The sequence below is a fragment of the Diceros bicornis genome, unplaced genomic scaffold (genome assembly GCF_020826845.1).
Source record: "Diceros bicornis minor isolate mBicDic1 unplaced genomic scaffold, mDicBic1.mat.cur scaffold_202_ctg1, whole genome shotgun sequence".
NCBI lineage: Eukaryota > Metazoa > Chordata > Mammalia > Perissodactyla > Rhinocerotidae > Diceros > Diceros bicornis.
Window position 1 is genome coordinate 631,325 of NW_026691092.1, and position 23,588 is coordinate 654,912.

Sequence of the window (23,588 nt, forward strand, 5' to 3'; positions counted from 1 at the left end):
TCATTTCAGGCGCTGAGTCACGGTGGCCAGGGCGACGGCGAAGGCCTGCACAGCGGAGAAGGGGTACTGGAAGTCCAGGATGTACGCATTGCCGTCGATCCTTCCCAACTGCATCACCTGGGGGGCGAGGGAGGGAAGCAAAGACATTAAAGCACAAACAAGGCGGGACACAGGGCAGCCGGGTCTGGGCAGCACCTGCTGGAAGCAGATAGCACGGCCTGCGAGATGCCAACAAAAGTGACTCTGATCACGCTTCTCGATCTAACTACGAGTTTGGTGGAAATAAAGGAGTGGAGGAACATGTTAAACAACGCAGTGGGGAGACAATGAGCAGACTTCAGGGCATGGAAAGCTCCACAGGTCAAATGAAGGGGCTTCCTCATCCAGGAAACGGAAAAAGGAAGAACAAGTAGGAAGAAGAATCTACAGGCTAAAAGGGGCTGACGAGAAATATCAACTGCAACTGTCAATGTCACTACTCAGAGAGGGACAGAACGCCACCGCCTCTTTCCCGAGCCTGCTTGCCCTTGTCATTTCACTCATGGGGACCACGTGACACTGTATTATTATACAACATGTTATGTACACTTATTTATTGTCTTTCTTCCATTTTTGTAAACTCCATTAGGATAGGGATTTTCTGTTTTCCTCATCGATCTAATTTCAGCACTTAGAGTAAGGGCTGGCAAACTCTCTGTAAAGGGCCAATAATATTTTAGCCTTTGTAGGTCATACGGTCTTTGTCACAACTGCTTAACTCTGCTGCTGTAGGGCGAAAGCAGCCATAAACTATACTTAAGTGGACGGGCGTGGCTGTGTCCCAATAAAACTTTATTTATAAAAAGCAGCAGCAGCCGGATTGGCCTGTGGGCCACACTCCTGGCTCAGAGGATTGCCAGGCACACAGCAGCTGCTCAGTCAACATTTGTTGAGTGAATTAATGAAAATGAGATTTAAATAGGAGAAGTGAAGGGAATTCCAGGATGGTGGAGGAGGGTAGTTCCAGAACAGTAGCTACACAGCAGGGCTGGGGCAACCATTCCAGGTTGGAGCAGGAAGAACCGACAAATTACCCAATGTGTTTGCACCAAGAGGGGATTTGCATTCTGCCAGGGAATCAGCGAATGACTTAATAATAAATACACAGAGAAATTAGCAAATAAGCAAGCAAACGAAAACTGGGTAATTATTATGTCTGGGGGACAAAAACCACTATCCAATAAAAAAAGAAATGTGATGAAACCATATCACATGGCTCAGCTCTGAACGGTACTTACTGGCATAAGGAGGTGACCAGTGACTACTGATTCAACTGGGAAGGGGGCAGGGAAAGTTCACGTGTGTGTAGTCAGAGAGTGGGGGTGAAGAAAACAAACCCTCACGTTCCTCAGGAAGAAGTCAATACACGATGCTGAAAACTGAAAAATCACCAAATACTAGACACCCTGCTCTTTACAAATATGGTGGCAAATACCAGAAAAAAGCCAACAGAGGTGGAAGCACGCCCTCTGGGGGAGGCTGAGGTTTGGGAGCGCACAGGGGCCTGTTAGGGGTCCTCTCGGGTCTTGTAGAAGCATTTGACTTTAAAAAATCAGTGCATGTGTTACTCTGATGAGAAATAAAGACAAGACAGCAAGGGGTACACTGAAAATCACAACTCCACTTGGCCCCGAGAGACACCAGCTGTTTTCCACATTTCCCATGCGGCCTTTTGAGAAACGCCCCCCCAAGGCCAAGGCACTGATATCCTGCCCCCCCCCTTAAAGGTCCCCAGAGGCCCATCAGGATGAGACAGCCGCGCCGTGGCCCCGGACCAGGCTCTCACCTGCCGCCCCTCCAGCTCCATCTGGAAGTTCTTGGCCGACTCCTGGGTCACCCGCCCCCCGAAGTCCAGCTGGCGCCCCTGCGTGGCCTCGTCCACAGCCGCTGCTTGTTGGCCATGACGTGCACGAAGCCCTGGCTGCGCGGCCGGCCGTCCTCCCGCTCGCTGGCCCTGCGGCCCTTGGCCTCCTCCGGCTCGCCGGCCACGCGCAGGCTGCGCTTGCCCTTCCAGCCCGTCTGGCTGCCCTGGCTCCGGGTCACCAGCTCGTCCCCGCTGACGCCCAGCCCAGGCTGGCTCTCCCAGCTGTCCTGGAACCCGTTCCTCTTGTTCAACTTCTTCCACTTCAGCTGGTCTTTCTGACTCTTCTCTTTCTTCTTCTCCCTCCCCAGACGGGGGCTGGAGATCAGGGAATTCAAGTCGCTCAGAGTCCGAGCGTCCTTCTTCATCTCGCCCTCTGTGGTGGCCTGAACGTTTCCCTCCTCGGCTCGGCTGTCCAGGCGCTTCCGGCTCTTCTTCCCGAATGTCTCCGGCCGCTGGGGGACTGGACTTTCCATCAGGGAGAGGACTTCCTGGAAGTTGTCAGCGGTCTCTACCATCACCTCTGTGCCCAGGTGGCTCTGGAGGTCGGCGGGCGGTGGGGACACGAGGGGCTTCTCCACCACCAAGTGTGCCTTGGGGGGAGCGTGCCCTGGGGGTTGTGCACGGGCGGGCACGCGCTGTAGGAACTCCAGGGGTGCAAGGCGATAGGTGGCGGCTGTAAACTCGAGCACGTGAGCTTCCTGGATACATGGGGGGCAGGGGGCAGTAGGAGAGGGGGGGCGGGTAGGCGGGCTGCAGGATCAGGGCGGGCTCCTGTTGTGCAAACTGTGTCTGGGACAGGGTGTCTTTCGGGGAGCAGGGAGCCTGCACTCCCGGCAAAGGGGGGGTGTTATAGCTTCCTGGGTAGGGCACTCCCATCAGATAGCCCGTCTGGAAAGTGGCAGTCGGGCTGGCGGGCGACTTGGGGGAGACGAAGGGCACTCGGGACACGTCCAGGTGCTGGCTCTGACCTGCCATCAGAGGGGACAGTTTCAGGGGGTTGGGCACTGCAGTCTGTGCTGTCCTGTCCTGGGGAACCCAGATGTCCTCCCCCAGCACGGGGTCCCACTGGTAAGGGGGCGGCCGCTTCCCGGCCACCGCAGCCTCGGGCAGCGCGGGGTGCCGCAGGGGCTTCTTGACGGACAGTGCTGGCCCAGCGCCTCGTCCTCGGGGAAGGCCGAGTTGACATAGTGGGCGCGCTCGCGGGCGCCGTCGGGCGGGCTCAGGAGGCTGTAGGAGGACTGCGGGGACAGCGGGGACGTGCCGGCCGCATGCGCCCCCGCCCCCGCGCCCTGCTCGGCGCGCCAGGCCGCGCCCCCGCTGCACTGGCTGCAGGTGTAGAGGGCGGGCGGCGGCCGCGCGGGGAAAGGCGCTGCGCCCTTGGGCTTGGCCGGCGGCTGCGGCGGGGCGCGCGGGGGCTCGGCCAGCTGCGCCGCCCGCAGCGCCGCCTCGCGGTTGTTCCTGCGCAGCGTGGCGTGGATGAGGCTGCTGTCCGGCCTCTGCGCCGCGGCCCGGCCGGGCCCAGCGTCCCGGCGAGGGCGGGATACGGGGGCGGGGCCCCCGGTGGAATGGAGTAGCGCGGCCCCGTCAGGCGGTTCAGGGTCGCGCTGGTGCAGGGCTGGGGGACCTTCTTCTCGGTGGCCGTGAGCCTCAGGGTGGCCGAGCTGCCTGGGCCGGGGAGGGTGTAGGTGTTCTGGGCGCAGAGCATCCGCGTCCGGGCCGGCACACCTCCTCCACGCTGCCGCTGCTGTCGAAGGTGGTGATCCTCTCGTAGCCCAGGGGCGGCTGATGGTGCGCGCCGCGGGGTACAGCGAGAAGTCGCCCTTCTTCAAGCACACGTCCACCGGGGGCTGTGGGGGCGGCAGCGGGGGCGGCGGCGCTGCCGTGGTGGGGGCGGCGGGGATGGTTCCTGGGTAGGGCGGTGGGGGGCTCATCTTCGCCACCTGGACCTCCTGGAGGGCACTGAACACCACGGCGTCCCCCTCGGCGGCCAGCTGCGGCACCGGCCGCAGGGCCTTGGCTGGCTTCTGCAGGTGCTCGGGGTCTTGGTCTCCGTGGTCCACCACCGACAGCTGGATGGCCCCCTGTGCTGGCGGCGGCAGGGACAGCTGAGGGGGCTTCGGAATGATGCGGCGCATCTCCACGCCTCCGAAGATCACCTGTCCGGGGTTGGAGTAGCGGTCGGAGATTGCGTATGGGTTGGCACTGTCACTTGCGTGCTCAGCTGCCCCCACGGCCGTGGTCTGGTTGGTCAGGACGTCCAGCTGCACGTTCTGATTGGCCAGCAGGGACTGCACCAGTCCTGTGCTCTGCGTGGGGGCCGTAGCTTGAGCTGACCTGTGGATGGGCGCGATGGGGATGTTCACGGTACACGGTGGGTTGTTCTCAGGCACGCCAGATGCTCCCGTCACTGGAAGATTAGAAAAACCAACTGCTTACAAAACAGTGCCATGAAACTGGGTCAGAATAAGCAACTCATCTAGGCCTTTTACGTATAAACTGTAATTCCTACACACAGATGCCTTTGCGTGGGGAAAGCTGGACCCTTCCTTCAAGTTACACAAAGCTTTTCCATGTTTCTGGAAGGACACTGGCAATCGGTGGGCTCTGGAGCTAAGGGCATTGTCAGAGCATTTCAATGAATACTTCTGAACCTTCTGAGTGTGGTGCCACGTGTCTGAATGGTACCATGGCAAATAAATGTTTAAGGACACTTTTTACTCATGATGGTCATAAAACGGCCCATTCTTATGCGAGAGGAGGGCAGTGGTACAGTATGAAACTCCACTGAGGACTCAATGCCTAGGCTTCTGAGTAGGCTTATCCAGGGTTTTGGATTGGTTAGTGTGGGAAGTGTCGTGGGGCAGATGTGTATCTGAAATTTGTACGTAAATTAATTTTCTGTAAATAGAACCATGTCAAATGCAGTAGAGAAACCAATGATAAGAATCCTTTGGCAGATCTGCATATGAGGGGAAGGATCATTTCCTAACTTAACTGCTTTTTAGCATTTCAAACAGTATATAAGTTAGAGCCACACTGATTAAAACCCTGTAAATCCACCCTATTTGCACACAGGAGGAGTTTAATGGAGTGTGCGTTTGAGCAATCATCTGCAGACCACATGCAGGGCCTCAGCGCCACTGTTCAGTACTGCCCTTTCTAAAGAGCCCACAGAGCACTGGAGGTCTGCTCATCTGGGCCTAAGTGCCACGTGACTATGAGCACGTGCGCAGAAAACAGGCATTAACAGGAAATTGCACAGGCTGGCTGACCTTTCACCAGAACTACAGAGGGAAGCCAGTAGTCCATCAAAAGCTAAGCCCACCCTTCGTGCCTGTGACAGACTCATCCCCCTTCCCTGGGGTCCTCCACTGAAATGTGACTGTCCCCTAGCTGCAAGAATCTAGGTCCTGTCTCAAGTTCTCTATGATTCCTGTTCAGATCCCTCTTCCAGATGCTCTCTCCTCTGTATGGAGTACTGAGGGCAGGCATCTTCCCCGCCAAAGGAGAGTCTCTCTGTTGCGTCACCAGCAGTATGTGTAAGCCCTGAGACAAATCATTCCTCCTTTCTCTGGGAAGCACAAACAGTGACGACAACAGCAGCAACAGCTGAGCACGAGAGAGCTAGATTAGCCACATTCCGGGGGAACGGATGGCGCTAAGGGGAAAGTGTGAAAGCCACTTCTAAATCCAAGGTTCTGAAATAGCAGGAGAGCTGCTATAAAGCTCATGTGTGAGGTTTCACCAAACTGCAGGTTTATGGGGTTGCAAAACCTCGCCCATTAGTCCAGAACATCTGCTCCACCCATAAGGAGAAAGTATACCTATCAGAGAACCAAAGACGGCTACTGTCAGAAAGTACAGTAGAATAATTTTACACGCAGAAATCTGGCTGAAGGAAGATCAACAACGCCCCCAAGTTCAGAGCCCGAGTTGGGACGCGTGTCCTTCCCCATCCCACGGTGAGGTCCAGAGCCCCTCGTTTGAGAATGACAAGATACAGTGGCCGTGTACTGTTCCTCTGGCTCAGAAGCTAGAGGCTTTCAGAACCTTGCTTGGTTCTAAGTAGAGGAGCCTCTATATTTATAAAATTGCAGGTGGACTTTTTTGAGAATAGTTACATATAAATAATTGGTGGACTACTTAGAAATCATTCTAATAATCAAAATAGGATCCCCCCCAGTAGAAAAGACTTAAATTAAGATGCTATGGATCTGAACGTTTGTAAGTTGAGATTTTAAAAACTTATACCAGCTTTGACCTTGAACTCAGACCTGGCCTCTATGCACTGAGACACGCTCTGCACATTAGGAGAGAGACGTTCAGCCCCGGAGGTGGGGCAGGTTTGAGAAACTGGGCTCTGTGGCACCACAGGGAGATGCCATTCTCTAAGCAGGGATTGAGAGGATGAGGGCTAGCCTGGGGTCAGTGAGACTGGGTTTCAGTCCTGACTTGACTGAGTCCTGATGAGTCCTGTTAACTTCCCTATCTGGGCATATGACAAAGAGGACTACCGAGAGGATAAAGTGAGATGGTAGAAGTGCTCTAGGATCATGAGCCATCACGGCCACCTCATCGTCCTTGCTCTGGTAGCTCCCCTCCTCCCCAAACCAGTGACAGTAGGTGACCTTTCTCCAGTGACACGCCACCACACCCACCAACCTTACTGAGGAAGTTGTACCTTTTCCAAACCGAGGCAGCAGGCACGGACTGACATGTTGGCATTCTTGACTACTTACCACTCTGTCCCCGTCACGACCCACTAACAGAGGGCTCGTGACAAACCAGTTGATGTGTGAACACACCTGGTAAATCATCCTCATCTTCACTGAAAACATTCGGGTTGAAGACAGGTAAATTAACATACTCCATGGAAATCTTCTGGACCTCTGGGAGATAGATGGTCATCTGCCGCGGCTGGAGATGCAGGAGGCTGGTTTTATAGATTACTGGTGGGAGGAGGAAAGCACGGTTAATAGAGACAAGCCAGAGGAGAGCCAAGGCATCAACAGTCACGGGAAGAGACGTGGGGTGACCTGTGTGGGCAAAGCCGGAGACTCTGAGAGCAGCTCTCCACCTCCCCTGGTGCACGACTGGCCACCCCGGCCACGGACTGGATTCGGGAACAACAGATTCTCAGTCTAGCCCAGACTATCTTAGTCTGGCTATCTTAGACAAATTCTTTTTTAGAATGAGCTGGGTTATGACAAATGTATTTTTTTAAAATCCCATTTGCAATCACCAGGAGAACTTGGTGGAAACAGTTGTGATAACCAGAGAGCCAAGCGCAGGGGGCAGTCAAGCAGCTACTGGAGGGCAGCTACGCGGTGAGCAGCAATGACACTCGGGCTGTATTCGGGACTGGATTCTGGGCTTCCTGACTTCCAGTTTCATGCTCAGGATAGAGAATCACGGAGAACTTCCACACAGTTTCTTTAAATGCTAAGATTTAATTTCATTAACAGGGACATTTAAGAGAAGACCTAGACTGCAACTAAAATATTTAGAGAAGACAAAACAAGTTAAAAAATAATGAATCTGAATTTAAGTTTCACAATAGGTTAAAATCAGGATGAAACTGTCCCGTCAACTTTCTCTTATGTTTAATACTCTTTGCTGTGAGATATGTAGAGGTTCTTTAATTATTCCTATTCTTATTTTTTATTAAGATGAGCCAAGTTCTACCTGCGAGGCTGTCACCTCACAGCCTGGTGGCTGAGTGGCCAGCATTCCCACAGCTCCAGGCCTTCTGCTCTGAAGCACCGTCGTAAGGCTGCTCCTTGGGCTTGAGTGGGCTGAGACGCCTTTTCCACGCCAGGGGTCGTTACAGGTCTTATTCATGTTTTCCTCTCCCTTGCCCACAAAAGAGAGTTTGAATTTTCTCTCAAAAATTCTGGATGGTTCCATATAGCTTAAGAATTAATGCATTAAAGTGCTATTCTTTGTCGTTCAGATTGACAAAAGGATGTAAAATTAAAAATCTCAGGAGGGATTTAAAAAATAATATCAGTTGCCTCCAGGGAAAAAAACTAGGTGGTTGGGGGTGAGGATAAGAAAGATTTTTACTGTATATTCTTTTAAATCTTTTGAATTTTGAATTTATTCCACATTTTTAAAATTAAGAAATGCAAAAGATTAAAAACACAAAAATTTCATGAGCCTGATCATTCTAATTGAAGGAAACAAATTATTCAATGTAATTATCCAATTATTCAATATAAAATATCCAACAGCACTCACTTTTTGAATCTAACAGAGTGTCAAAGATTATTTAATAGGGTGCCATATGTAACAAACCCTCTAGAATCCCAGAGTTAATTTCTTCTCTCTAGTAGAATCACGTGGAAAATTCTTTTAGCTTGACAAATGAAAACGCTCTTTTTAAAAAGGTCAACGATTAGGACAATGATTTCACCGCAGTCACACACCAAGCTTTTGTCTTGGGCACTGAGATTCCTAATACAGGCCCTCCCATCTTAAGGTCCTCCTTGACTTCTTTATGGATCTACTCAACATCCAAGAACTAAGGGCAGAATGAGAAGACCCGTTGAGCATAGGTGCACGTCCATTCCTTTTTTCAACATTTGCTGTAGGCAGATGGCTAAATTCTCAGATTACAGGTGTGGGGTAACCATGCCTCTCACACAGTGGTTATTAGAATCACCATACATATCATGAGGGTGCTGCTGAATTACTGAAGGGCAGGCTTTTGTGGTCATGAGAGGGTTTCCCGGCTGTTGAAAACATAAGAGATTTCTTTCCGTTACGTGAATGGATTGTCTATTGTTATTTCCTAAGTCAGTTTTATGTTTTACTTTTATTCTTTTTTTCCTTTGGGCTGAGAAACCTCAAAATGAAAAATCCAAATGCAGCACCATTTAATGTCTCTGAAGATGCATACACAGCAACAGGTCTTTTTAACATCTGCTTTGCAAGAATTATTTGTTTTAAAGGATCTAACTGTGTCTGAAACAACTCTAATGGGCAGATCCAGAATTTTTCAAAAACTATTTTTGGTAGGTTACACAGACCACATTCAAGATGGGGCCACCAGCCATCGGTGAACCCCACTGGCTAAGCTGGCCTTCTAGAGAGACGTGTGCGTGTTAGATGATCAGGCAACGTAGCAAGGTGGGGGACAACACAGGCCCTTAGCCCGCACAGGGATGTGGCCATTAGGATGAAGCTGCTTTGAAAAGGACCTTCTGTCATTTCACTCCTTCACGGTCCCCTAGTAAATACGACACGTCAGTCATTCAAGCAGATACAGAAGAGAAGGCAAATTCTGGGTTCTGCCCAGCCTGGTTCTCCCTGGGTTCCATTTTCCTCGATGTCTCAAACTTCTCATGGAGAGGATATTTATCTGGTACTTAGAAATGAAATCCAAAAAGATTTACCACTAAGAACTGTACAGTCAGCCAACTTCTTCTTAAGGTCTTGAACACTTTCTTCTTGACTCAAACTTCTCATGGAGGGAATATTTATCTGGTACTTAGAAATGAAATCAAAAAAGATTTACCACTAAGGCTGTACAGTCAGCCAACTTCTTCTTAAGGTCTTGAACACTTTCTTCTTGACTTTCTTCAGGAGTTTCTTCTGACTCAAGAACCTAAAGACACTGGTACCAAAATCTGTCCACAGTAAAAGGCCAGAAATCAAAGTAACCAGAAGCCTATAAGAGCTTTGATAGAGATTTCGGCTATTTTGTCATTTTTGTAAGTCAGGGCTTGTATTAAAAAACGAAAACACCACTGGCAAAAAAACAATTTGAGTGATAATTCTAATTTTTGTGAAATCAGAGTGGCTAGAGTCAAACTTTGGAAGTAAAATACATGCTCATCTTTTGGTGTCATAAGAGCTCATTTTCTACATTAGGCCACCAAAGGTTGAAATTGCTTATTCAGCCTGAGTTCCAACCGGGACAGTGGGCAGAGAACAGGACGCAGTTTTTACCTGCACCGAGGTTGGTTGGCAGGAAAGCAGCCAAGCCCATAATCTTAAATTTGGTTCCCCAGATATTAGACGTGACCTGAGCAAGATAGTTGTGCTGTGGGAAAAAAAAGGAGAAAAATCACAATCTATTTCCATATTTTCTATTGATCACTCAAGAAGTAAGGATGTTAACACTTTTTGCTTAAAAAGCCACACGTGGGCACTGCCAGAAATATTCGCTTTCTGTCATTCCACTGTTTTTAAGACCAGAAGCTGCCTACAGCATGTCAGGCGCCCATTTGCAAGTGGTGGCTCAGCGAGGTGTCATTCTCAGGTTGGGAGTGGGGGCGGGTGTGTCCCGGTGTGTCCACATGTGTGTAGGTTAAAAAGGCACAAAAGTGATTTGGGCACTTTTTTCTTTACCTCTCCTTCCTCCCAGTCACTGAACCAGAGAGAGCACCTGGCTCTGAACCCATTTTCATCCTTGATATTTCTCCTGGAAACATCAGCTGCACTGATACCAGTATATCCCAAAACTACCCAATTATCTGTTTCTTATTCAATCAAATTTTTAAAAATTTAAGAAGTTATCACTATGCCGAAACCATGCATGAGTGTGTGTGTGTGTGTGTGTGTGTGTGTGTGTGTGCGCAAGGGCAATAATAAAGATGAATAAAATACAGCTCCTCAAAGAGCTTAGAACCTAATGGAGGAGAGAAGGCCTGTAATTATTTATATACAAGGAAGTGACTGAGAAATGTCCTGAGGGAGTTACAAACAAGATGCTCTGGGATTACTGTGGCTGAGCCAGGGGAGGAAGCCTTCACGACAGAGGGGAAGTTCTATCTGGAAGCACGTGCGCAGAAAGGAGGGTGAGGAGATGGAGCGGGTTACCCAGGCAGGGCAAAGGCACAAAGGCGGGAAGAGGTGAGTCAACAGTGTGGCTCTGGCACCTGGAGAGGAGGGGGCGTCGAGGAGGACAGGAGGGAAAGACAGGCCAGGCCAGGCAGTGGGGCTGTCACCAGGGATTGGCTCCTGCCGACACTGGAGTCACTGAAGGGTCAGAAGCGGCTTGAGGGAGCAGAGGTGAGAAGTGTGGCTGTGTCTCAACCAGAGCTACCTGTGAGGAGATTCCTGTGGCAACAGGGGGATGCCCGAGGTGGGAAGAAGGCCCCTCGGGATGTGGAGGTGACGGAGCATGGAGGAGGGCAGACAGGCTCTAGTTCTCTACGCCCGTGTCTGCAACTGCGGTGACAGGCACGGAGAGAGGGGACCGAGGGTTCAGCGGCCATCAAGCACACACTGAGGAGGGGAGAGGAGCATTGGATCAGGGGACCACCCGAAAGCCGACACTACCTGAGTGATGTCTTCAAAGGGAAACTCTCTTTGCGTCAGGCTGGGGAAGCCAATGGAGGGCTTGCGCATCGGCAACCGTGGAGACCTGGAGATCTCCTGCACCGCCCAGGACAGCTTGGGGGACTTCCAAGACTCAATGTTGATCCTGCGGAGGCAAGGCCCCGAGGGTCAGGCGCCCCGGTGGGGACGGCGCCTGCACTCCTGGCACTCCCTTCACTGTCCACCAGTCACCGTGGATGTGCCACTCCCAGGGGCAAGGTCCCTTAATTTACCCAGGCCCCGCCCGCCTGCTTCTGCCTTATGAACACGAGGAAAGAAGGACAGAACTGCATATCGAATAATATATATTCAACAATATAGTGAGGTTCAATTGAGTGATTCATTTGTAAAGAACCTCAGAGAATTAACTTTCTACTGACTAATAGTAAGTTTGGAATCGTCCACATGTCTTCTGCCAGGGGTCTGCAAAATTCGTCCTGAGGAAAGTGGCGGGTGGAAGAGGCGTTTCTCACCTAAGTCCACAATGGCTTTATAGTTCCTAACACAGTGCTGGGATTTCAACAGACTTACCTAGCATCTCCCCCCTGCAATATTGACATCAAATCAGTGGATCTAAGTTTTTCTGTTGCCTTTTGATCCTATGTTATATGTCTGGCCCTCAGTTCCTTTGTTTATAACATGGGGACACACGTGTTTAATGGCAGTCTACCCCAAAGAGAGCGTTATAAAAGTGAATATGGTAAGGTTGATGACATTCCCTGAAAGAAAAGCATTAAGCCTCACAGATACTGCTTGAGAGCTTGATAAGACACCTAGGGCTCCCAAAGTGTGGGAGGACAGGGGGACCGAGCTGGTTAAAGCTCTGAGCGAGGACAACTGGCCTGGCTGCTGCGTAGAGGCACTCAACACTGAGAAAGACGGAAGGAAAGAGGACCAGCTCCAGAGACCGCAACATCCGGGAGCTTTCCAGGGACATTTACAGGTGAAAGATTTGGTTGCTTATGTATTAAATGTCCTCTTCTCCTTAACCAATGGGAAAAGCCAAAACACTGTAGAAGTGTAGAAAAGTTCATAATTTTATTTGCAATTTTAACAAGCCTAGAATAAAGATGAAAAAAATAAATCGAACAGATTGCTGGATATCTGGATATTTATATGGGAAAAAAATGAATGTTTACCCCTAACTCAGACTATACACAAAAATTAATCTGAGGTGTAAAATTAATCCGAGATTTAAGTGTGAAGGCTAAAACTATAAAGCTTGTAGAAGAGAACAGAAGAATGTCTCATGATCTTAGGGTAGACAAAACAGGACAAAAGCATTTCCTAAACAGCACACGAAAAGTGCTAATCATAAAAGAAGAAATTCACATTAGACTATACAGCAATCCATATATCTGCTAAAGGACTCATAGCCAGAATACATGAAAACTCCTACAACTCTAAATAAGAGAAAAACAACTCAATAAAAAATGGGCAAGGGGCTGGTCCAGTGGTGTAGTGGTTAAGTTCACGTGCTCCGCTTTGGTGGCCCGGGGTTCAAAGGTTTGGATCCCAGGTGTGGACCGACACATTGCTTATCAAGCCATGCTGTGGCGGTGTCCCATATGAAGTAGAGGAAGATGGGCATGGATGTTAGCCCAGGGCCAATCTTCCTTAGCAAAAAGAGGAAGATTGGCATCGGATGTTAGCTCAGGGCTGGTCTTCCTCATACACAAAAAAAGGTGCAAAAGACTTGAACAGACACTTCACAAAAGAAGATATCCAAATGGCCAATAAACATAAAAAGCTGCTTAGCATCATCAATCATTGAAGATATTAGGATTAAACTACCATGAGATACCACTATACACCTACCAGAATGGATAAAATTATTTTCAAAAAATGACAATACTCTGTAGGTGAGGATGGAAGCAGCTAGAACTCTCATATACTGCTGGTGGGAATTTAAAATGGTACAACAGGCACCTTGGAATACTGTTTGGCAGTTTCCAATAAAGTTGAACATACGTCTACCCCGTGGCCCTACAACGCACTCCTAAGCATATACCTGAGATAAACGAGTGCATACGTCCATAGAAAGTCTTGTAGAAGAATGTCTACAATGGTTTTATTCATGATAGCCCCAAACTGGAAACTACCAAACATTCAACTGGTAAACGGAATAAACAAATTGTAGTATATTCATTACAATGGAATTCCACAGAGCAAAAAGGAAAAACTGCTGATACACGCAACAACATGAATGAGTCTCACAGTCATTATGTTGATTAAAAAAAGCCAAATAAGAAAATAGGACATGTGGTTTGACACCATTTATATGAAGCTCAAGAGGAAGCAAAACTCATCTATGCTGACAGAAGTTAGAACAGTGATTACTCTAGGGAGTGGGTGTCGAATGGGAAAAAGTACAAGGGAACTTTCCAGGATGATGGAAATATTCTTTATCTTCAACTGGGTGGTGAATACACTGGTTTACCAACTGCACAATGTATTATGTGTTTACAATCTGGGCAGGTACGTATCTGCACGTACATTAGACCTTCATTTCACACAGCATCAAGAATTTTAGAGCTAGAAGGATCTTAGTGAAAATCTGCTCCACCCTTTAACTTCATAGACAAGGAAACTGGTCTCCAGGTCATGGATCAACGTTACATTCTGAGGTTACAGAGCCCTCGGTGGCAGGGTCAGGACGAGCAAGGCAGAGTTTTTTATCTATGACACTGCAGGCCCTTCCATCTGCTTTTAGCTTTTTGCCACTCTTTAGGACAAACCCTTAGGATAGAAATTTTTTGTGTTTGTGAAGAAGATCAGCCCTGAGCTAACATCTGATGCCAATCCTCTTCTTTATTTTTTTGCTGAGGAAGATACCCTGGGCTAACATCTGTGCCCATCTTCCTCTACTTTATATGGGACGCCACCACAGCATGGCTTGACAAGCAGCACATTGGTCTGTGCCCGGGATCCGAACCTGTGAACCCCGGGCTGCCAAAGCAGAGCACATGAACTTAACCGCTATGCCACTGGGCCGGCCCCCCAAACATTTTTTTAGAATACTATTTTTTCCAATTACAGCATCAAAGGCATTTAATTCGGCATTCCTTTCAACACACTACATACACTGTAAAACCTCTGTCTTACTGTTCTCAGACCAGAAATAAAAACAAGTAAGCCAGAAAGCTACGGCCGCTCCTGCCACCCACCACCAGTGCTGACCCCTAGAAGTTCTGAGGGTTCAGCAAACTTCTTCCTGGGGATCTTTTGCTGTCCTGAAGGGAAGAGTAAAGGAAAGCTATAATTATCACAGGCAGATCTTCCAGACGACAGACTTGGACTGCCTCTTGCTATGCTCCTCTGGTGTGGGTTAATGGGATTCTGCTGCAGACACAACACAGACGCACCTCCAGAGGCTCAAAAAGGGAGGACGCCCCTACAGACCAAGATTACCTTGGGAGTTTGGGTGATTTGCTAGCTCGGGAGATTTCTTGGCAGCCCAGTCGTCACTCAGTTCGATGTCACTGGAGTCTGAGCAGCTGCAGCTGTCGATCATGGTAGAAATCAAGCTGTTTCCATAGATTTCATCTGGTAAGATACCAAGCAGTAGATTTTAGGGAAGTGACATCAGTTAGAACCTCACGACGATCATTACTAGGAACTAAGGACAGCCTGACTCTATAGGCCGCCGTTTGAAGTCTACAGGTTGAAACAGAAAGGAGCAGAGCATTGTCTTCCTTTTACATTTTTATGCCATTATATTTTCTAAGCAAAAGTAGCCCATTACTTCTACGGTTAGTAAATGGGCGTGGAATTTTAATGCCTCTGGAATGTACAACAGTCTGGCACTGCTTACTGTGCCAAACCTGGCAACAAAACGGCGCGCTATTGTGCCTCACCACACACCAGGCTCCATCTGGGTTCACACGGGCAGCCTGGGAACCCAGGCCGGGCAAGGGGCTTGCTGACTCACTGACTCCCCCAGAACCTGCTTCTGCCCTGGGACCGGGGAAGGCCCTTGTTGGTTCTGGGCCTGCTCTGGACTCAAGACCTGGCAGAGTCGGGTCCATTTCAGGGACCCCGAGAAGTTAATGTCTGGCGTGTCAGAACCGTCTCCTGGAACCGCCACAAAGATGCTTGTGGGGGGGTAGGGGGTGGCTATCCCACCTGCTAGAGGTGCCTGCCTGCTTCGAGCAACGGCTGGAAGAAGACCTGTGTGGCAGGACTTTCAGTGGGAGCTTTGGGTACTCCTGAGGGTGCCTGCGTGGAAGCCACTCAAAACAACCTTGTCAATTGGCGATTATGTAGAAGATTAGAGGCCCCAAGGCAGAAGACGACAGATACAGCAACGGGGCCATCACAAAACTGCAGAGTAGATGAAGTCCATGTTTAACATCCTCCTCAAAACCCCTTCTCCTTTGCTGCCTTCCTCACACGGCCTCACACCCCCTCACATCCCTTCACCACCCAAACCCTGCTCTGCCCCACCCCAGGTCTGCCCTCACTGGAAGTACCTCATTCTTCAAAATCACTTTGTTTTGCTGACAAAAGCCTCATTCCCTCAAGGCTCCAAGAGCCTTGCCAGGCAATAAAAAAGCTGCATCATTCAATCACAATGAAATAATTTATAGACTATGAGCGATTTTACCATTCAGAAGGGCTGTTTACATTTGAAAGAATGAGTTTGTAATCCAAACTAATCTCTGTTTCTGAACACGTGGAGGCGACATCTGTGTGGAGGTGACATCTGTGAACAGGGCCTCTCTGAGGGCCCTGGAGGCAGAGCAGAACAACTTGGCGTGCTACTTGGAAGGAGACTAGCTGATGCCCGATCGGTGTTACTACATCAGCCTCTTCTTCAGCTACTTCCTGAATCAGAAGGCACGACTCGTGAATCCAGCAAGTTGGAGTGGTGTGCATCTGAGTTCCAGCAAACAAAAAGGCTTAATTCACACGCCCCAAGCAGTGCTTTACATTATTTAACTTAGGAGCCCTAGATCAAAGGAAGTTTGGCCACGATTCCAAAATGCATGTAAGCCCACAGAACGCTTCCCCTGTGTTCACGAGCACAGAGCCAGTTCACCGACCTGAGGAAATTCAGTAATGTATTGTCCACTCAACACCTCAACATTGTCCACGGCAACATCGACTTGCTGATGCCGGGGTTTTGTAATTGCTGGATGTCATACCCTTTGCTTTTTTCCTTTATTCACGTCTTAGTCTGTGTGGGCTGCTATACCAAAATACCACAGACTGGATGGCTTATAAACAATAGAAATTTACATCTCACAGTGGGGAGGCTAGAATTCCGGGATCAGGGTGCCCACATGGTGGGGTTCTGGTCACAGCCCTCTTTGGGGTTGCAGACGGCTGACTTCTTGCTGTGTCCTCACATGGCAGAAGGGGCTACTTTCTGGAGCCACTTTTATAAGGCAATAATCTCATGATTATAAAGGCTCCGTCCTCATAACCTAATCACCTCCAAAGGCCCCACCTCCTAATTCCATCACAGTGGGCATCAGGATTACAACATACGAATTTAGGGGGGCATAAGCATTCATAACCACTTTTATTCTATTGTCTGTCTCCCCAACTAGTGGAAGGAGAGTTGCCTGTCTCGCCTCCTGCTGTAACTCTAGAGACCAGAACAACGCAGAGACTCGATAAATACTTCCTGAAAGAAAAACGAGGTCTCTCCCTGCCGCCTGGCTGCACCCCAGACTAACTGCAGCAGGATCTTGGGGGTGGACGTGGGCACTGTCGATTTTTAAGGCTCCCCGGTGATTCCCATGAGCAGCCAGGGCTGAGAACCACTTGCCCAGGAGCAGAAGGACTTCCCCATAGAACGGACTTAAAGGGGGCGGCGTGAGAAGAAGGGAGTTGCTTTCTGAGACAAGCCCCAAGTCCTGCTTGTTCAGTGTTACAGTTACACATTTGGAGGCTCATCACTCTGCTCCCTGTCATCAACAACTAGAAATTCAGTGCAGCACGTCAGAGTAAGACCCAGGGAGCCTGGGGGTGATGGACATCTGTACCTCTTATTTCTAGAGATTCTGTGTCATTAATTTATCATGAAAATTCTGGAAGAAACATACAAGTTGTAGAAAAACGTAAGTTGGGATTCCTCTTTGAGAACAGAAGGCTGAACTGTACTGTTTGGGGCTTCACATCCCAGTTTTGTCAGTTTGCAAGAATATGCTTATTTCACCTGGGTTGAGGCCTTTTCAAAACACACAACCCAAATCAGGTATCTTTTTAGAATTTTAAAAAAATCTTTAAGCACAGTTTCAAAGCTTTTAAATAAAAGTTCTGTCTTAGTCTGCTTGGGCTACCATAACCAAATACCACAGACCAGGTGGCTTAAACAAGAGAAATTTATTTCTCACAGTTTGGGAGGCTGGAAGTTCGAGATCAGGGTGCCAGCATGCCAGATTCTGCTGAGGGCTGTCCTCCTGGCCTGCAGACGGCCACCCTCTCACTGTGTCCTCACGTGGGCTTTCCTCAGCGTGTGTGTGTGTGTGTGTGTGTGCAGAGAGATCTCTCTTCCTCTTCTTACAAAGCCACCAATCCTACTAGATTAGGATCCCACCCTTACAGCTTCATTTAACCATAATCACCCCCTAAAAGCCCTGTCTCCAAATACAGTCACATGAGGGTTAGAGCTTCACCATATGAACTTGTGGGGTGGACACAATTCAGTCCATACATTCCGCCCCTGGTTGCCCCCTCATTCATATCCTTCTCCCACGCAAAATACATTCATTCCATCCCAACACTCCCAAAAGTCTTAACTCACTCCAGCATTAACGCTCATGTCTAAAATCCAGAGTCTCATCTAAATATCACCTCAATCAGAAATGGGTGAGAGCCGAGCTACGACTGACACTGAGGCAAAACTCCCTTCCAGCCGTGAACCTGTGAAACCAGACAAGTTACGTGCTTCCAAAACACACAAGACGGCGGCGGGCCAGGCACAGGGTGACATTCTCATCCCAAAGGGAGACACAGGAGAGAAGGAAGGGCCTCAGGCAAGTCCAAAGCCTAGTAAGGCGAATTTCTAGACCTTAAGGCTTGAGAATAACCCTCTTTGGTTCAATACTCTGCCCTCCAGGCCCACTGGGGTGGCAGTGTCACCCCACAGCTCGAGGTGAGGGTCCCCACGGCTCTGTGGGGCTGGGATCTTGTCCTCAAGGCTCCGAGTGGAGGCTGTCTGGCCTACTAAAATTGAGGCAGTGGCCCTGATGACCTTTGAATCGCCTTTGGGGTCATTTTTCCCTCTTGAAGAATAGTGCATGTTCCTAGCCGACCAGCTCCATCATCCCGTCCTGTCAAATCCAGGAAGTCAACAGCCTTCCTTCGTCTTGGCCCGTATGGACAGGCTGAGAACTTTCCAAATCTCCAAGTTCTGGTTCCTTTTTGCTTAACAATTCCTTCTTCAGTCTGTCTCTCTCCTCTCTCATTTTACTATAAGCAGTTAGGAGGAACCAAGCCAATCCTCCAAAACTACTTAGAAATCTCTCAAATATCCAATTTCATTTGCTTGCAAGTTTTATCTTCCACAAAACATTAGAACACAGTTCAGCCAAGTTCTGTGCCACTTTACAACAAGGATCGCCTTCCTCCAGTTTCCAATAACATGTTCCTCATTTCTGTCTGATACCTCACCAGACATGGCCCTAATATCCATATTTCTAACGTGTACCTCAAAACCCTTCCAGCCTCGACCCATGACCCAGTTCCAAAGCTGCTTCCACATTATAGGTATTTGTTACAGCAGTTCCCCACTTCTTAGTACTAAAATCTGTGTTAGTCAGGGTTCTCCAGAGAAACAGAACCAATAGGAGGCAAATACATATACACACACATACAGAAGAAGAGAGAGAGATCATAAGGAGTTGGCTCACGTGATAATAGAGGCTGACAGGCCCCAAGGTCAGAGTGCCAGCCTGGCTGGGGTCTCGGCTTGTGGATGCACACCTTGCTGTGTGCTCACATGGCCTTTCCTCAGTGTATGCGTGCGTGTCGAGAGAGAGCTCTCCCTCTTGCTTTTCTTATAAGGCCATCAATCCCATCCAACTGAGACCCCACCTTCCTTAAAAGCTCTATCTCCAAATACAGTCACATTGCGGATTGGCATTTTAACATGTGAATTTTGGGGGGGACACAATTCAGTCCATAGCAAGCTCTGACTAAAGATTTCCTTTGGAAAATTTGTGAACTTTTGTTAAAAAAAAAATTATTGGGATTCATGCTATCTATTATACAAACACACACTGGTAATTCTGAGAAACACATTTGTTAAGTTACTTGGGGGACATTTACAACAGAGGATCAAAAACTTCAGAGCATAGCAATCCTCTGGAGCTCCCACTAAGATGCAGATTTCTAGGCGTCACCCCCAACATGCTGAACCAATCTAAGGGGCAGGCCTAGGAACCTGGATTCAAGTAAGTCTCCCAGGCGATCTGCGGGAAGGTGGCCCGTGGACCACATCTGAGAAACGATGACATGGAGGACTGAGAGAGTTCATCAGCTTCTCACAATGAGCAAGTCCTGGCTTCTCAAAGTCAGGAACCCTCTCCTCTCTGAACCAGGTTACGTCTACCACTCAGTTGGAAATTAGTCATGTTCTGCCTTGTGACACATCGTCTATTTTTGTCTCGAGGTATTTAAATCTTGACTTTTTTATTGAACTTTTCAAGTGTTAAGTTGTCTTTCACCCAAAAGGGATCATGAACTCCTGAAAGCAGAGATGCCCCAGCACTGCTTCACAACCACCTCGAGGAGACTCGAGGACCATGCACAAGGCAGGCACTCAATACGTCCCGCCTATCTGCTTTGCTTTACAACCTTTTCATTATAAAAACACAACACCTCCTTCCCCACAGGCCTGTTAGCAACCGGGCCAGCCTGTGTTGGGAGGAGCTGACAAATGTGACCACTACGGAGAAGCAGGCTGGGACGCTCAGGTCAGGTCCACGCAAGCAAGGTCTTAGGAGGCTGCAGCCTTGTCCCTATAGCACAGCCCCCGCTGCTTCTGTCCTGTTCTTCAGTGGGAAATTGACGCACAGGAGCGGGGGAACAGAAGCAAGCTCTTCACATAACTTTCCGTCAACACGGAATCCGAGCATAGGTTTTATAAAACTGCATACACGGGAGGAACCTTAGAGACAACGACCCCGCTGAGAACCGGCGATGCACCCTCAGGTTCAGGACCTTTCCCAAGTCCCCCCATCAGTCATCTCTAACCGCCATGGCTCCTGTCTTCTCTCTTCCCCTGAAACTGCAACTTCCTTCTAAGTTCACGTGCACTGCTCTCTGGCATCTCTCACTTTGCCTTCCTTCCTTCTGAATCTTCCCTCTCCCTCCTTTCCACCTGCCTTCCTATGAGCCTCCAATTCTTCTCGCTCTCCCTGTTCTCGGTACTAGGTCATCACATGACTCAAAAGACGAAATAACTGACTAATATCCAATTTTTAAAGTATAGTTTCACTGCTTTCAATCTTACGCGGTAACACTGACAGCAGAATGTTGCTACAGATGCGGAGCATTCCAATAAAGAAAAGCAGACAGCAAGTGGATCGACTGTAAAATACTGAGGTGGGCAAGTGAGGCCAAGGTTGAAAAAGCCCATTGCACGTGACACTCGGCTAACTGGTGATGCTGCACGGCGCAGCGGCTTCAGGGACAGAATGGGGGCAGAGGCCAGTCTAACGGGCGGGAGAGGGAACAGGAGATGGGAAGTGGAGAGAACAAGTATGAACTAATGAAAACAAATCTAATTCAACCCACGTTGTCCCACGGTCAGGTGCTTGCCAGGCACTGGGGGTACAAAGATGACTCAGTTCCCTCCCTCCGGGCCCTCAGGATTCAGGGACTGTGTGCCCCGAGGGATACCAGCAGCTCAACTGACTGACGGGCGATGGGCACAGAGGGGACAGCTGCTCACTCTACTCTAGGTGACCGACAAGATTTCACAGGGAGGCGGCGGAACGTTTGAGCCGGCAGGTACTGCTGACAGAGGCCACAGGCCTCGACTGTGACTACAAAGAAAAAGAGCAAAGTCCCTTCCCTGGAGGCTCACACTCTAGGGTCCCAGAGAGAGGTGCGTAGTGAGCCCCCTGAATACGGCAACGGAGTCATGAAGATTGGCATAGGAGAGTCTTTAGAAGGAGGGAGTGACTGTCATGCGAAATCTTTACGGACCAGCAAGAAAGTCTCCTTGGTCATCAGCTAAAAAGCAGCTAAGGGTGGCTTAGCGACAGCAGAAGCAGGATCCCAGCAGGAGGCTGAGGAGCAGGCTGAAGGTCTGAAACGTTTAATCCTATCACTCGCTCTGGGGGGCAGTGACGGCAACTCACTGCTGTTTTGACGGTCTCAACAGCACATTAAGGCCCTCAGTGGATACCTGACAAATAACTGAAAGAGGAGGCTGCCATTCCCAAAAGGCCCTTGCCAGCCTCCCCTTGATGACAGCCGATGTCTCCTCCCCCCACAGCCCCAGCCACACGGAGCCTCAGGAGCGCTCTTAAAAACCCGTCAGAAAGTCCACTTAGGGAATCGGTAACTTCAGTAGGATTTTGGAAACGGAGTAGCTTCAGGGATGTTCCGCGCTAGCCAAACGTTCACAGATAGGCGTTACCTTTGCGTGTGCAGTCAGGAATACCAGTCCGCACCCCCCGAGAGGGGTCTGCAGTCCCTGGCGAGGCGCCCCCCTGCGTTGCTGTCTGACGGCGGGTCCGTGATGACGAGCTCCGGCGCAGCTGGCTGACGCGCCGCCCCTTGAGGACGCGCACGAGCCCGCCCAGGTGCTCCAGGCAGAGCGTGTGGCACGGGCCGCCCACCTCCGGGCCGCGCTCTGTGCGCTTCATGGTGCAGTGCAGACGCTCGTTGCCGGCCGAGGGGCAGCTGACAAAGTCGCGCATGTTGTCGGGGTCCGGAATCGGGGGCTGGAGGCAGGACGTGGAGAGAAAAGAGCGTGCACATCACTGATTACCCTGGCGGAGCACTGGCTGGCAGCTCGGGGAGGGTTAACTGTGCGGTGCGGGACAATGACTCCCAACTCTGGGCGCACGTCACAACCTCCTGGCAGCTTTCAGAGACCTCAGCCCGGATCCCACCACAGACGATGGAACTGGAATCTTGTGGGGGTGAGCCTGGGCACGTGTATGTTCTAAAAACTCCCCAGGCGATTTTAACGAGCAGCCAGGGTCCAGAATCACTGGTGTGGAACCAAGAGTGTAAAGCAACTTGAAGAAAATATCACAACAGATTCTAAAACTCGGATGTTTTAGGAAAAAATTAACCAAGAAGTCAATCTGATACTTAGAAGCAGAGACAGAAAACAAAAAAGAGAACACAGGAAGCAACCTACGTGCGGAGGGCCAGAGGGAACGGGGAACCCACACTGGAACAGCCACAGGCAGGTCCAGTCCACATACCACCATAGCGACAGACCAGTTCTCAAGCTCCAGTCAGCACAGAGGACGCTGACAGCGAGGGCTGGGTGAGGGTCGCCCCTCCGCACAGTGATGAGGAGAGCAGGCCCCGGGATTGACAGGGTCCCATCCTGACCGTTCCCCTAACGAGCCACAGAGCAAGTCCCTCACTTCTAAGAACGCGTTTCCTGCTTTCTCAAGAGGGGATAACGGCAGCATCTGCCAGGGAGTCAGGACTGAACAAGGCAGACTGATCATCAGGACGACAACGGCAGCCACGCTCGGGATACTGCCTCTGCCATGAGAAAGCTAATGCCTATCACACAAGGTGACTCTCTTGTGGACACTAAGGGTGATGCTAGGGACAGACTGCGCGCGTGGGAGACCGAGGTGGGACTTTGCGGAGCCGCACACATTCATCTTGCAGAGGAGCAGACGTGACTTCTGTGCTCCTGCTCTGGGACTCTCGCCTGTGTTCCTTGTCTCGGCCCTCCTCTTGGCGAGCCTTCGGGAACAGGCAGCCAGCACGAGTGAGGAAGGAGGAGAAGGTGAGTGGAAGGGCTTCACCTTGATGGTGGGGATGAAGACAGTGGGGAGGTGGGAGCAGAGGCGGGGGGGCGGGGTCAGCTTGCTGACGTCTTTGTCCTCTCGCAGGGCGCTGGCAATGGCCTGCTGGCACAGCAGCTGCAGGCCGGACACGCGGTGCTCCACACGGACCACGTACAGGGCTGGTCCTGATGCCATCAGCAGCCACGAGTCCCGGTGTCCCCAGCAGATGGAGATGATGGGGCGCTGCCAAGAAGTGAAGGGAGACTACGCTTAAGCTGTCGCTCTTGTAAGCAAAGATCATGCACGCTTGTGTCAAGCCAATTCAAGTGACCTGATAGTTCTTGAGGATATTGGTTTTAAAAAGCACAAGAGAGGATGTTAAATACCATATTACAAAAATTCAGTATTTCCAT

The 23,588-nt window shown here is 49.9% G+C and overlaps 1 pseudogene; it reads right to left on the reverse strand.

Moving 5' to 3' along the window:
- On the reverse strand, positions 1-23,588 carry LOC131402657 (tubby-related protein 4-like; annotated as a pseudogene).